The sequence below is a fragment of the Pteropus alecto genome, unplaced genomic scaffold, assembly GCF_000325575.1.
Source record: "Pteropus alecto unplaced genomic scaffold, ASM32557v1 scaffold48, whole genome shotgun sequence".
NCBI lineage: Eukaryota > Metazoa > Chordata > Mammalia > Chiroptera > Pteropodidae > Pteropus > Pteropus alecto.
This window is the reverse complement of record NW_006442110.1, coordinates 724,551-738,267: the sequence shown is the minus strand read 5'-3', so window position 1 is coordinate 738,267 and position 13,717 is coordinate 724,551. Positions and strand designations below refer to the sequence as shown.

The following is a 13,717-nucleotide window of genomic DNA, read 5'->3' as shown; positions in this document are numbered from 1 at the left end:
TGCGCCCGACGCGCTCCCGCGGCGCTCTGCCCTCGGCTTTCCTGCTTCCCCCCCAGGCCGCGCGCCCGCTGCCCCGTACCTGCTCGAATCCAGGTCTCCAAAATGGGTGTTGATGCGCAAGCTCTAAAGCAACAACTATTCATGTGTCGACTCTCGTCGTTATTCCTCCGTGCACACTGGTTAGGACTTTTCCTAAACGTGGACAGTAAATGTAATGTTTTAGTTTTTACTACGTGGCCATTCAAATTATGTTATCCCCCTCACCCGGAACAAGGTGATATGCACTGGAACAATGACCAACTGCTCTGCTACCAAATTGTATAAGATTTACCGGTAAAATGTAGATTATAAAAGCGAAAAATTTAACGCTAAATTTAAATTTCTGACAATAGTAATTGAAATTTCTTTGCACTATTACAGGGAAATGGGACAAATAAACATTTCATTTTCATTCAAATAACATTTAAAAAATTTCTTGAATATATGCAAGTATTGTGCTCAAACATTTGCATGTTTAGATGCAAAGCATTGTGCTCATTTTTATTACTTTACCAAATACATATTTCATCAGTAAAAGAATTTTGAAGTCCAGCCTTGAAATGCATTTTAACAGATTGGGAAGAAAATATACTATGTCATCTATGTACGGAATTTATAGATGTAAATTTTTTTATGAGAAATTTATGAGAAACATGGCCATCAAGAAAGAAAACTCTGGATAAAGTTTTAAAAAATCAAAATATCCTTTACATTCAACACACACGAGCTTACTCATTAAAAGTAGCATTATAATAGTTGAACTACCATAATTATTACCCATAATATAGTATTAGTATTATCAATAAAAGATTGGGATAGATGTCCAACCTTTTAAATAAAGATTAAAATCTAACAAAAGAACACAAGACCGCACGTATGTTTTATTACAGCTAATTCCTTACTGCCAGCTACTTTTCCGAAGGGAGCAGCTGTCCTTTGTTTTAACCAATAGGCAACCCAACAGTGTTAGAAGCTCTTAGCTCTCACTGGGGATATAAAAAAAGTAATACTTTTCTTGTTCCAAAGGTTCTGTTATCAATTCCCACTGTAAGGGTGTTTTTGTTTTTTGGTTTCTTTTTTTTTTTTTTTTTTGGTCATCCTCTTAATACTAAGAAGACAATAAAACCAGATGTGTTTTTCTTCGACAAATAAACCACGAGACTATCAATAATTGCAAGTCAACATAAGAATGAATTGTATATCCGTGTACAAAAATTGCACGCTGGAATTCAGCCACTAAATATATTACCTTAATAAATAAAACTAGAGATTTTAAAATTTAAAGTACAATACTAAAACAATCCTCTTGCTACTTTTGGATATATGTTCACTCCTTTAACAAAGGGTAGAAAATAGCAATTCTTAAAATGAGTGTTTTGATATATGTCACATCTTTTTTTTAACTTGTTTTCATAAGAAAGCTAACTCCATTTCTCCCCTCAAATACAAAAATCAGAAACATTCTGCCTTATTTCTTCTGTTGTATCCCTTGCTAGCAAATTCTTTTGGGATAGATGAGAAATTACTTTTATAAATGGAGTTACTCTTTTGCTTGAACACTTCATGTATAATTCCTTCCTAAGGAGGATTTGTACAATTCCCTACCAAAATTTCTTGGCATAGTTTCATTTCTCAGGTGGTAGGAAGAGACTGGAAGAGGAGGCAACTTCACTTTTTGGGGGAGGAGGGCGGGGGACTTTACCCACGGTAAAGACATCTTCATGGCAGCTCAGCCTGGGCTCTGTCATTAGAAATTCAGCGAAGACCAAAAGGGGTAAAAGATTCTGTGAATGTGAAATAAGTGCACCTCGAGTCACAGGTTGCAAACCAGTGGTTTACAGAAGTGTTTTGTTCGCCTCTTGCAATGTTTAGACATTTGCAAATTAGTTTCCAAGATTTTAAAAATGGGAGACTTCAGAAAAAAAATACAGAATTGCTTCTGTTGAAAATCAGACAGATGTGGCTGCTGTAGATGACCAGCTGCCGCCCCCTTCAGACAGGTGTGCACTGTTTATACTGGCCTTAACGTGATCATTTATTTTAGCCATCTGGCCACGGGATGAACCTGTGTTTGGAATACCTGCTCTAGGTTATGTAAAATTGTGAAAGACTTCATCACAGAGAGGTTAGACTTAGGAAGAAGAAACGATCTTAGGTTTTTATTCTAAATAAATATAATGAGCTCAGAAATGGAAAGGTATAGCAACGCTGTATGGCGACTACACGGACCCCATCGTTTCTCAGGCCGTTCTCGCACAGGGAATGGTCCGGTTGTAGCAATGCGAAAATTTGAATATGAAATGGAAATAATGTTTTTGTGCTATATTTTCCACTTAGAAAGTCATCGCCTTTATTCAAATGAGTATCACTGGAAGCCCGGGCTAATAAAACCTATGAATAGTAGCAACTGTGAAAGACTGTACAGAAAGAAGGGATTCCCCAAAGGGAAACAGAATAACAAAGATGATGATGATGATGATGATGATGATGGTGGTGGTGGTGGTGGTGCTGGTGATGATGACGACGATGATGGTGATATCTTGACATTGAGCAACAACTATGTGCTGGACATTTTTTCAAGTGCTTTATCTGAACTGTCACATTATTCTATTTTAGTTTCCTATTTGCTGTCTCACCTTTTCTTCTTGCAGCTGCCTTGAACCCTCTAAAACCCCGGCATGAGGTGAGTGCTGTAATTTGCTGTACCTCAGGTGGCACTAACCTTTGGCCATTATTTGTCCTAAAAGCACCCAGATATTCTGTCTCTCTTGCCTTCCCCCGACTATACCCTAAGCTTGTCCTCTCTTGGGCCTCATCCTGTCATGGTCAGTGTGTCTTTTCCTATTGGCATCAGAACCTCAGCAAGAAATATGCCCCAACTAGGACAGAGAAGGGAGAGAATCAGCCAAGACTGAGGCAACAAATGTGGTAGGAAGAAAAAGAGATGAGAGAGAGAGATAAGACAGACAGCACTGAGGACAGAGACATGGAGACAGACAGAGCCACTGCTCACGCTCTCCTCCCCGGTCAAGATCAGCATCAAAATCAACAACAAGCCCAATGAGAAACCACCACACTAGAAAAGGTTCCACGTGTGTATTCAGGTGGAGTATGGGTGTGATGACCTTTGGGAGTGTGAAGTAGACCAACTGTGCAAAGTTATGTTCAGGTAGAGTCCAGATACATTTTAAACAGACGTGGTCTTTGATACATTTATTTAATATTGAAACAAGATTTACTTTAAATAAACTAGGAAAGTTTAAATAAAACGTGTACCTTTATGTAATAGAATGTTTATAAAAGTTTAAGTAAGATGGCCCAATACCATATTACATGAAGAAAAATAAAAAAATAAATATAAAAACATATTGAGAAGTTAAAATATTGTTTCTGATTATTTCTGATTCTGATTTTTTAATTGATTGGAGTGTTAGAAAAATGTACTGCTTAAAAGGCTAGAATATAACAAAATAATAGTTGTTCTGAATTTCCAAAAATTTTCTAGCGGTCATAAAGTATTTATATAATCAAAAAAGATAAAATAAGGACGGGTTGGGGGGGGTGGCTAAAAATCAAGCTGAGAATATATTAGAGAATTAGTTCCACGAAAGAAACTAACAGCTACAGAAGTTGCCATTTCCGGATTTCAAAAATGTTTTCCAATGACCTAAAGGGGACCGGGCAAGAGAGGACAGATGGCTGAGCAGGCCCTACTCCCAGAGCTAGAAAGGCGCATGCCGAGCTGGTCTCACATCTGTGACGTCAGCTTTCAGCAGAGAGGGGTGGCGTATAATATTTCCCCCTACTGCAGCTCTTAAAGCCTGTCGGTCCCCCACTTCCTTTGAGCGAGAATAAGTACATGATCTCGAGCCTCTAATAAAAGGTGTGTTAGTCTACTCAGGCTGCCGGAACAAAGTATCCAACGTGAGGTGGCTTAAAAGAACAGAAATTTATTTTCTCACAATTCTGGGGCCAGAAGTCTTAGACCAAGGTCTCTGCTGGGTTTGTTTTGCCTGAGGTCGTCCTCCTGGACTTGTGGATGGCTGCCTTCTTGATGTGTCCCCCCAAGGTCTTTCCTCTGTGTGTTTCTGTGTCCTAATCTTATAAGGACACCAGTGTTATTGGATTAAGACCCAACCATATGACCTCATTTTAACTCGATTCCTTTTTAAAAACCCTACCTTCAAATACAGTCACACTCTGAAGTACTAGAGTTTAGGACTTTGACATGAACTTTGGGGTGACACAATGTAGCCCATGACAGAAAGTGAGGGGCTGCCTGGAGAAGGTGACCCTCTGAGTGCGGCAATACTTATTAAGACACTGGGTGATTACCCTTGAATCAGAAAGGTGGATATTAGCTTAGCAGGGTAAGACGGGGTGTGACTAGAAAGAGGAAAGAAGGAATGGTTTGGGTTAGCTGTGTTTTTAGAAACTTTTGGCCAGTTTTCTCTATTTAAATTTTATAGGATTGAAGAAAACTATTTTAAGGTCTACCTCTCGATAGGACTTTCCAATGATTATTAGAACTGAGGAAGGTAAGATCATAGCAGATCTGTTATATATTCTACTGAGATTTTTTATTATATATTTTTTTTTCTTATGAGATTTAAATTGTATCATGCCTACCTGGGGGACCTACTCGAAAATAAATTGATACCACCAGCCAGCAATTGCTTTTAATGTCTGCATGCCTGACTGCAAACTGACACTATGCATCCTAAGACATTTCCTGTATTCATTCTATTAAAGGATGAGGTAGAGTCTTAGGAAGGTGAAATAAAAAAATGAAGACAAGCGTAGTGATAACGAACAACCACACAAAACAAATTCCAAGCCGCCTAGGCTTTTTCTGCAGTAAGAGAATTTTGAATTTCAGCCAAAGGATTCTCCATTTCCTTTCGTAGTAGGCCCCGGTCCCTTTCTGAAAAAGTGACAAATAATATAATGAACGAATAATATCACCATATTTTCCCTCCGTAGATAAAAACCTGAGTGCGCAGGCAACAGTCTCTTCCTTGTTTCAATATTAAATTGCTTAGTTGGACTAAAGCAAACCTTAAAAAAAAAAAAGAAGCAAAGTACTCAGCATCCATATTGGTTAGTATAAACTCAGAGGAAACCAATCAGCATAAACAAAGGACACTGAGCCAACTCTGACTTTGTCTTCTACTGAAATTCTCTTCACCTGGGCTTCATGGGAATCAGAGTTTGGGGACGCCCTGAGGCACAGAAAGCTACATGCTCCTGGGGACTGAATATGTCCCTTCCAAAGTCATGTGTTGAAGCCCAAACCTCCAATGAGGCTGAATCTGGAGATGGGCCTTTGGGAGGTAGGTAATGAGGTTAAGTGAGGTCATGGGGTAGAGCCCTGGTCCTATAGGATTAGTGTCCTTACAAGAAGAGACGCCGGAGAGCTCACTCTGTCCCTGCCACATGAGGACTCGGCAAGAATACAGCCTTCTGAAAGCCAGGAGGTGAGTTGTCATGTGAAACCTAACGGCCTTCCTAGACTCCACACTGTGAGAAATATCTCGCTGAAGCCACAGGGTCTGTGGTGTGGTGGCCCCAGCTGGCTGCCACAAGTGACCTGTCTAAACGCCTGTCTCTGCTTGACCCTCTGGTCTTACCCTGAATTACTTCCTCATTACCTCTTTTCTAAAGAAATGGCACCCAACCCACCCTGGCTAATGAGCCCCGTCTCTTTCTCTGTCAGAGCACTTTTTATTTTATTATTATTTTACTTATTTATCTATCTATCTATCTATCTGTTTATTTAGTTAGTTATTTTTAGGAGAGGCAACCCTTGGCTGACCTCACAGATTGCAAGGACCTTGTCAGCTTACAATCCCTTATTTATTTATTTTTTTTACGCCTATAGCATCTGGTCTTCCTAGGTGGTCTCCCATCTAAGTACTAACCAGGCCCGACCCTGCTTAGCTTCCGAGATCAGACGGGATCGGGCACGTTCAGGGTGGCGTGGCTGTAGACCAGAGCACTTTTTAAAATGAGCTCATCCCAGTCTGTATTTATTCTGCTTATTCACTTACTGTTGATTGTCACTCACACTAGAACGAAGGATTCGTGAAGCAGGGATACCCGCTCCCCTTGCCCTCGGTCGTGTCCCCGCTGCAGAGCAGAAGCCTGGCCCACGGCGGGCAGAACAGGTAAGTGCTCTCTCACTACAGCTGGGCCGGTTATGGGCCTGGGGACTTTTATAGGTTTCCAGTCACAATGAAGGATATTTATTAAGTGAAGACAACGGGAAATATTTGTAACGTAGACCAGGTAGTTATCCTATTAATTCAGTAAGTCAAGGGCATCTTGAATCGGTTCTCTATCCCATTCAGAACAGACTCAGACTGGGTAGAAAAGAGAAGCTGCTCAGAGACTGGTCAGAGGTCCCGCCTGTTACAAGATGACAGAGGTGGGCCAGCAGCGTGTGGCAGTTCACTGTTCCTTACGAAAAGGGTCCTGAGCTTGGATCCAGGACATTTGTTGTCCAATCTGGATTTCACTGAAGCCGGTTGTGTGACCTTAGGCTAATCACTTAGTGCTTCTCACACTTCGATTTTTCTCAAGGCTAGGGTGGGAGTGGGGATGCTTTAAACAAGACAACAGTGTTTTAAATCTTATAACATTGAATCCGTATGGAATAAAAGTCTGTCAGTATGAGCCACTACTGAAATCGGAGCCTTTTTATCTGGGTCCCAGAGAAAGAGCACAAATGTCCCTTTGGACGACAGATGGATCAGACACTCGTCCTACGTGGTGCTTTTCGTGGCTGCATCCACGTCAGCCCTGGACAAAACTGACACTCTTGTCTTTTTCGGCTGTGACTGGCTCCACTCACAATCTCTACAGAGGCGGAGTTGGCTCTTACGACCCCAAAGTGCCAAAAGGTGCTCTTCACCCCCCTGGTGGGTGGACAGGCGACAAGGAGATGTCCTTCTCCTTGGTCAAGGATCACACATGCCCCTCAGAAACTCCACTACCAGAAAACTGATAAAAGCCACAAAGAAATCACTTTGCAAAGATAATGATGACAGACCATGATGCCTGCCTGGCCACGCCCTCCAACCCAGTAATCAGGGGAACTGGACCGGGTTCTGTGAGGGTTAGAACTTGCAGGCCTATGTTTTCTCACACAGAAGTGAATTCTTATCTCCATGGTCAAGCCCAAGAACTTGCCGGACTTCCTCTTACTCTCCTTCTGAGAGGCTAATTAGTTCCACTTGAGTCGTAGCCCTTCCTGGCCAGGGTACCTGGCGATCTCCACGGTGAACCCCGCACCTATAGCAAACAGGACTTTTTCGAAGGGATGATGTAATATAAAGGGAAAGCAAACCCAGACGAGAAGCGAAAGTGGTCCAGGTTGGGAATTTAATTATTTAAGTGTAAAACTCACCACTTTATACTTCTCCTAACATACAAATACATATCCTCAAAAGGAGAGGGCACTAAACGAAGGGAGGATGGAAGGGAGGGAGGGAGTTCAGTTAAAATGGCCCATTCCTTGAGTCTCTACCTGTTGGCATCCCTGAGGCTCTAGCACTGGCCCATATTCATCTCTCTCTCTTCCCCTGGAATAATTTTTGACTGACTGCTTGCCAAATTCCCAACCTACTTTCACACAACACTCAGAACAGCCATTTCCAATGATCACCTCTACACCGAAAATTCTGAAAACTGCGTTTCTAATTTAACCTCCTCAACAAGGCCTAGACTTAGCTTCTGATATTTACTGGGCCCTTCACCTGGAAGTGCCACCAACACCAGGACCCACTGGGTCCTATTTCCTCCCAAACTAACATCGCCTATGTTCTCTATTCCTGTTCACGACTGGACAGTTCTGGTCATCTAGGCTCTCGGTAGGTTGGTCTCAACTCAGGTGTACTCTGGAATGGCCTGGGAGCGGGGGTGGAGAAATCTTATCAAAAAATGCACAGGCCTCACCCTAGAATGGACCTCACCCCAGATCAACTATTCGGGAATCTGTGGAGGTGAGATCTAGCTAACAGCCTTTGTAAAGCTCTCCCCCGCCCCCGCCACCCCCGGCATGGTTCAAATAGTCAGTGGAGGTGGAGAACCACTTATCCAGACCTTGGGGTGGGGGTAAGGGTGGAGAAAAGTTCCCTTTTCTCCTCTTAGTTCTTCTGGCTGGTCCAGTACTTAAAATGATAAGGCAGATCAATAGGAGAAACTAACCGAGTACGTGCAGGGGTCCCATAAGAATATGAGGCCCTGACAGATTGGGCAGTGGAGGCTTGCATGACATTTTGAGCTAAGAAAAATGAGGGTGGGCGGTGACTTCACAGGGGAGGAAGACAATTCCTGTGGAGGCGGAAAAGCAAATGTTTGGTAAACAAATGTCTGCCCGACCTCCAACAATGAGACACAGAGGACTTTGATTGAAGGGCCTTGCTGGGCTCCTCCCTGTCTATCACGCCTAGTTCATATTACACTACAGTTACCTGTGATGAGGCACCCTTCCTGGAGCAGGCCCTCAACCTGATCCTTTCAGGGGGTTAGGAGGAAGGTCAAAGGTCCTTCCAGAATCTTTCTTTTCTTAAAAATAACCAGTATTCCAAAGGCATATTTTGTGACTCTCCTGGCCTTCAGGCCCATCTCTGACTGCCCTTGGCAACCAGGCGGGGGCAAGTCCAGGCTCTGACTTACCCCTAAGGTATCCCAGAAAACCTTTCTCCCGCTTTCCAGTCCCAGCATTCTCCCCGCAGCCGAAGCGTCAGTGAGGCGCCCGGCCTCTCGTGTTCTACACTTCTACCCCAGCCAGACACACTCCCAGGACACGGCTCTGGTCGCATCGGCCCTCACCTCCCACAGTCACGTCTGCCCACGATGACGCTCCAGCTCCTCGCAAGCCTACGCCCACCACTGCCTCCGAGGAACTCTGTGACAGCCACAAGGAACTGCTCGCCCTTGCCTCCGCGTGCCCCCAAGGTGCCTGCCTCTGTGCGTTCGCTCATGTGGTTTCTGCCCCCTGAACACCCTCCACTCTCCACACGCTGCATCTATGCATTATTTATCAGAGGCCGCCCTTCCCCGACCTTTCCAGCCAGGAATCATTTCTTTCTCTTCTGAATTTTCTTCAAAGTTATATGTTCTGTGGGAGGACCACTGCAGGGAAAACAATTTGCAAATTAATAATTTTTTTTTCTGGTTTTACTTTAATGATCAAACCTAATTAGTTGGTTTACTCAGACAGTAGTGTTCAAAATTGAATATACATAAAGATCACTGGAAAACTGTTAAAAATGCAAATTCCTCGGCCGTTTCCCAGAGATTCTCAAAGGCCGAGAACTGATGCTCCAGCAGAAACACGGGGCCACCTGCGAGTGTTCTCCAGTGCTGTTCCCGTGGGCCGCTCGGCGACAGATACCAAGGGGGGCGGTTCTTTCTAATTTCACAGCAGCTGGCCCATGAATATATGGACCTGTTGGAATTTCGTGATATAAATCCAAGTGCAGCCTGTAGGAGAATATTGTTCACATTCCTGAAAACTGTGTAAAGGTCCTTTCCCTTACAGCGGGAACTGAAAGTCACGTGTCTATAAGGAAGCGGCAGGAACTGCAGTGGACTAAAGAGAGTCCTTGCTGCTCACCGATGGGTGATCCTTTCCATTTTGCATGTGGAACGAGTCATGCCTGATCCTTCAATTTCCCCATAAAGCTGGAAATCTCGATTTTTTATGTGATATTTCCGGGTTGTTTTCAAAACGCGGCGAGGTTTGATGTAGTCCACAGAGCCTTTGCAGCTCTGACTGAAACCAACGATTTCAGAATGGAAGTGCACCCGGAAGTAAATCCGCGTTCTTTTTCGTTGCTGTGGCAGAAATCACACACATCGTCTCATCTATAAACTGACAAACGCAGTCCATAAAAATGGAGACGAGCTCGTTTTAGGATTTTATAAATCATTAATTTTTTTAAGAGATGGATCTACTGTCTCACTTTACAGAAGCGAAAACTGAGATAAGTGAGTTATACGACTTTAAGCAGATAAAAGTAAGTGGACGCTTTGTGGCAAGGCAGTGCCGCGTGTCCAGAACGAGGGTTTGGAAATCGGAGGGACGCGGCTTCCTGCCACTCGGGCTCTGTGACCGCGAGGAAATCGCTTAATTTAAATCTACTATTCTAACCTGCGAAATGGGATAAATATAGCTATATTGCTAACATGACTAAACATTAGCGCCTCTCCCCCCAAATTCATATGTCGAAACCCTTACCCTGGACATGAGGGCATTAGGCGGCGGGGCCTTTGGGAGGTGCTTCGGTCAGGGGGGCGGAGCCTTGTGAACGGGGTCAGCGCCTTTAAAAAGGGGACCCCAGACAGCCACCTACTCTTTCCGCCATTGAGGACACAGGTAGAAGACCACCATCCGAGACCCAGGAGAGGGACCGCACAAGAACTCCACTGTGATGGCGCCGTGACCTCGGACCCCCAGCTTCCAGAACTGTCCAAGCCACCCAGTCTGAGGTGCTTTGTTACGCAGCCTAAACTGGCGAGGACATACTAGTTGGGATCTTACGAAAACGATATGTTGCGTGTAAGATTTTGGCACCACTTGTAAAAGTTTCTCGCTGTCGATTCTCCCCATGGGCTCTGTCTACCTCGGCTCTTAAGCAATGGAATGATTTTCATTAAGACGACCGTTTTTAGTAAGCCAAGTTACGACTAATTTGTAGGTTAAATTAGTCAAGTATTTGAACTTTGCTGAGGTGGTTTCTTTACCCGATAAAGAAGTTGCCCTATTTGATCTTTAAGACCCTGTTTAGTTCTATAATTTTATTATCTCTATGATTCAGTTCACATATTTTAAAAGTAAATATTTAAACTGGGAATTACAGTGTTTGTGTCTGAATGTCTTAACTACCAATTTACAAATTGAAAAATACATATACATTTATTCATATTTTTAAAACTGATTACAGCTTCTCCATTAACCATCAACAATTGTACTTTAAGTTATAGATTTAGCTCTTCATTTTATTAAAGATGTTTAAGTTATAGTTTTTTGCCATGCTGGAAATGAGGAAGAATTGACTAGTATAGAATTTTCCAACTCCTGGCGGTAGTGTCATGGAAGGGGCTGAATGGTGAGCAGTCACTTCACATCAACACAGAGGTGCCTGAGAAAACCTTTTCGTTCCCACCACTGTCCCAAGTTTATTCAGATGCTCCCTGTGGCAGCACAGCCCCCCTCAGCATGTGGTCAGAAGACCCCAGGGATCCTAGAGACTCCCTTCCAACTCTGTATCTGTGTGGGGCCTCATTTTCTTCATATAATTCAACCCAAAACACCATGCAGCAGTAGACTGAATGCAGATATGAGAATCCAGCTGTCTTCCATTACGCCAGATAGTAAAGACATTTACAAAACTGTAAAGCGATGCCCCCTCTCAATGTTTTTTGTTTTGGAAAATAAAATTACATTTCATACATGCGTGTTACCTAAATGAACATACAATGGGCTTATTATCGTTTTACAATGAATGAATGAGCATATGTTTTAAAATTTCTCAATTTTAATTTCTAATATGGTAAATATTGATTGATAAACAGAACCTACATCGGCAATCTCCTCGGGGGCTCTTAGTAATATTTCAGAGTGTAGAAGTGTCCTGAAACAAACAATCTCGAAAACTTCGTGCTGAGAACTTAGTTCCGGGGTAGAAGCTGCACCCATTGCAAATGATTTCACATAGGGTGGGAAGAAGCCGGAAGTGTAAGGCCCGCAGCGCCGTCCCGAGGTACAGTGACCGAGGCCTGTGGGTCGGTGTCAGCGGGGGCACATCGGGTCCCAGGGGTCCCGTGCAGGAGCGGTGGCGGGCCTCAGGCCTGCTCTGCAGCAGTCCCCGCGGCCACCAGCACGGCTCGTCACAGCCCATGCTTTGGGAGCCGCCGATCCGGGTCACCGCTCCTGGGACTGTTTGCCAAGCTGCTCTGCCAACTCCATTCACTGACTTGTGCCTGAACCTTCAGTCAGAGGGAGAACGTGCCGGACATTTTAGGAGACTGACCCTTCACGGGTCGTGGACACGGGGATACATGGAAAGGCGGGAGGAGGGGACTCTCCCGTCCCTCCACGCAGGCCGCACGGCGGGAAACGAGCTGCGGGGCAGGGGCCGGGCGGACCCCCTCACAGCCGCAGAGGGAACTGGCGCTTCACCCGGTTTCCGACTCCTCCACCCAGAGTTTAGGCCACCAGGGCCGTTAGTGACAGCAGCCCATGGAAGCTGATGCAAGGATCACCTCTCAGGGATGCTGGCTGGGCTGGGCTGGGCTGAGCTGGGCTCGGCAGGGCTGGGCTGGGCTGGGCAGGACTGGGCTGGGCTGGGCTGGGCAGGACGGCTTCGCTCAGGGTCCTTGGCGGCTGGGCTGGGCTGGGCTGGGCTGGGCTGGGCAGGACGGCTTTGCTCAGTGTCCTTGGTGCAGTCGCAGGTGCAGTGGCTTGGCTAAGGTCATCGGCCTGCCCGGGCTGGTCCAAGCCGGCACTGTCACACGCCTGGGGGCTGGGAGCCCAGCTGGGCTGTCAGTGGGGCCTGGGCACTCACAAGGCGGCAGCTGAGTTCCGAGAGCAAGTCTTCCCAGCGGCAGGGAGTGCGAGTTGCCGGCTGAAGTTTTACCCATGACTCGCACAGTGTCCCTCCCACCACACTGCCTTAATCAAAGCGATGCCACTGCCCGGCCAGGCCCGGGGACACAAGAGGAAACAGACAAGCGGACAGCACGGAACGTTACGCTGGGAGACACGGCCAAGCTAATCCTTAAAAAATATCACCCGCCACCCTCTCAGGTCCCAGCTACTGTCCCTTTCTTTATCGCTTCTGCATGCAAATAGCGTGTCCCTTCTTCTTAGCTGTTCAGTGGCTCCCCACTGTGTTTACGATAAAAATTCAAATGTTAACGCAGACTGTGTTGATCAAGTTCCTCCGGGGAGGACGGGGTGGCTCAAAGGGAGAGATTTGAGGCCAGGTCAAGGAACGTACTATTAGGAAGGCTCTCCAGCACGTTCGGAAGCCTTCTACACATGCTCCTGTCTTTCTTGCAAGTATTCTTCGACCCCCTATTTGCACAGACAAGAAGAGAACTAGATAATGGAGAATAACCGTAAAATAGAGCAAGTTGTCTAAGCCTTTTGCCTTGTCCCCTCCTTAAAGTGATTATCATCTCGTCATGAATTAGGAGCTATGGAGCAAAGGTCCATGGCTGTCCTTTGCACTGCTGCTGTAAAAACATTTATTTGAGTATTTATAACAGAGCTGATACTATTCAGAACGTTCATTCACAAATCTTGGCTTCTATGTTATCGCACTGTTTATAGCAGCACTGGTAAACCCAAAGTGTCAGCTAATCCTAAATTATTCATCGGGGACTTGTAAATTGTTTTTCGTAATTACATAAGAATTTGGGTCTAAAGTTTTGGGACACTGTAATACTGCAAATAAAATACTGAGCTCATACTGTGGAGGACTCATAGAGGAGGACTTCCCCCGATATTCCTCCTGCTCAGCTCCTCCCGCTACCCTATCCATGCCCACCCATGCCCCACCAATACCGCATTCATGCCCCACCCATGCCCCATCCATGCCCCACCCTGCTCCACCCATGCCCCATCCATACCCACGCATGCCCCATCCATACCCCACCCATGCCC

At 45.1% G+C, this 13,717-nt stretch overlaps 1 long non-coding RNA gene and 1 pseudogene across 1 annotated transcript in view; both read right to left on the bottom strand.

Moving 5' to 3' along the window:
* The window catches only part of LOC112469937, a 99,227-nt gene that overhangs the window by 9,897 nt on the left and 75,613 nt on the right, over positions 1-13,717 (bottom strand). Inside the window, exon 5 of the long non-coding RNA XR_003042771.1 lies at positions 80-192. This is a non-coding gene — a long non-coding RNA (uncharacterized LOC112469937). The remainder of the gene's footprint in view (positions 1-79; positions 193-13,717) is intronic.
* LOC112469949 lies at positions 5,912-6,030 on the bottom strand (annotated as a pseudogene).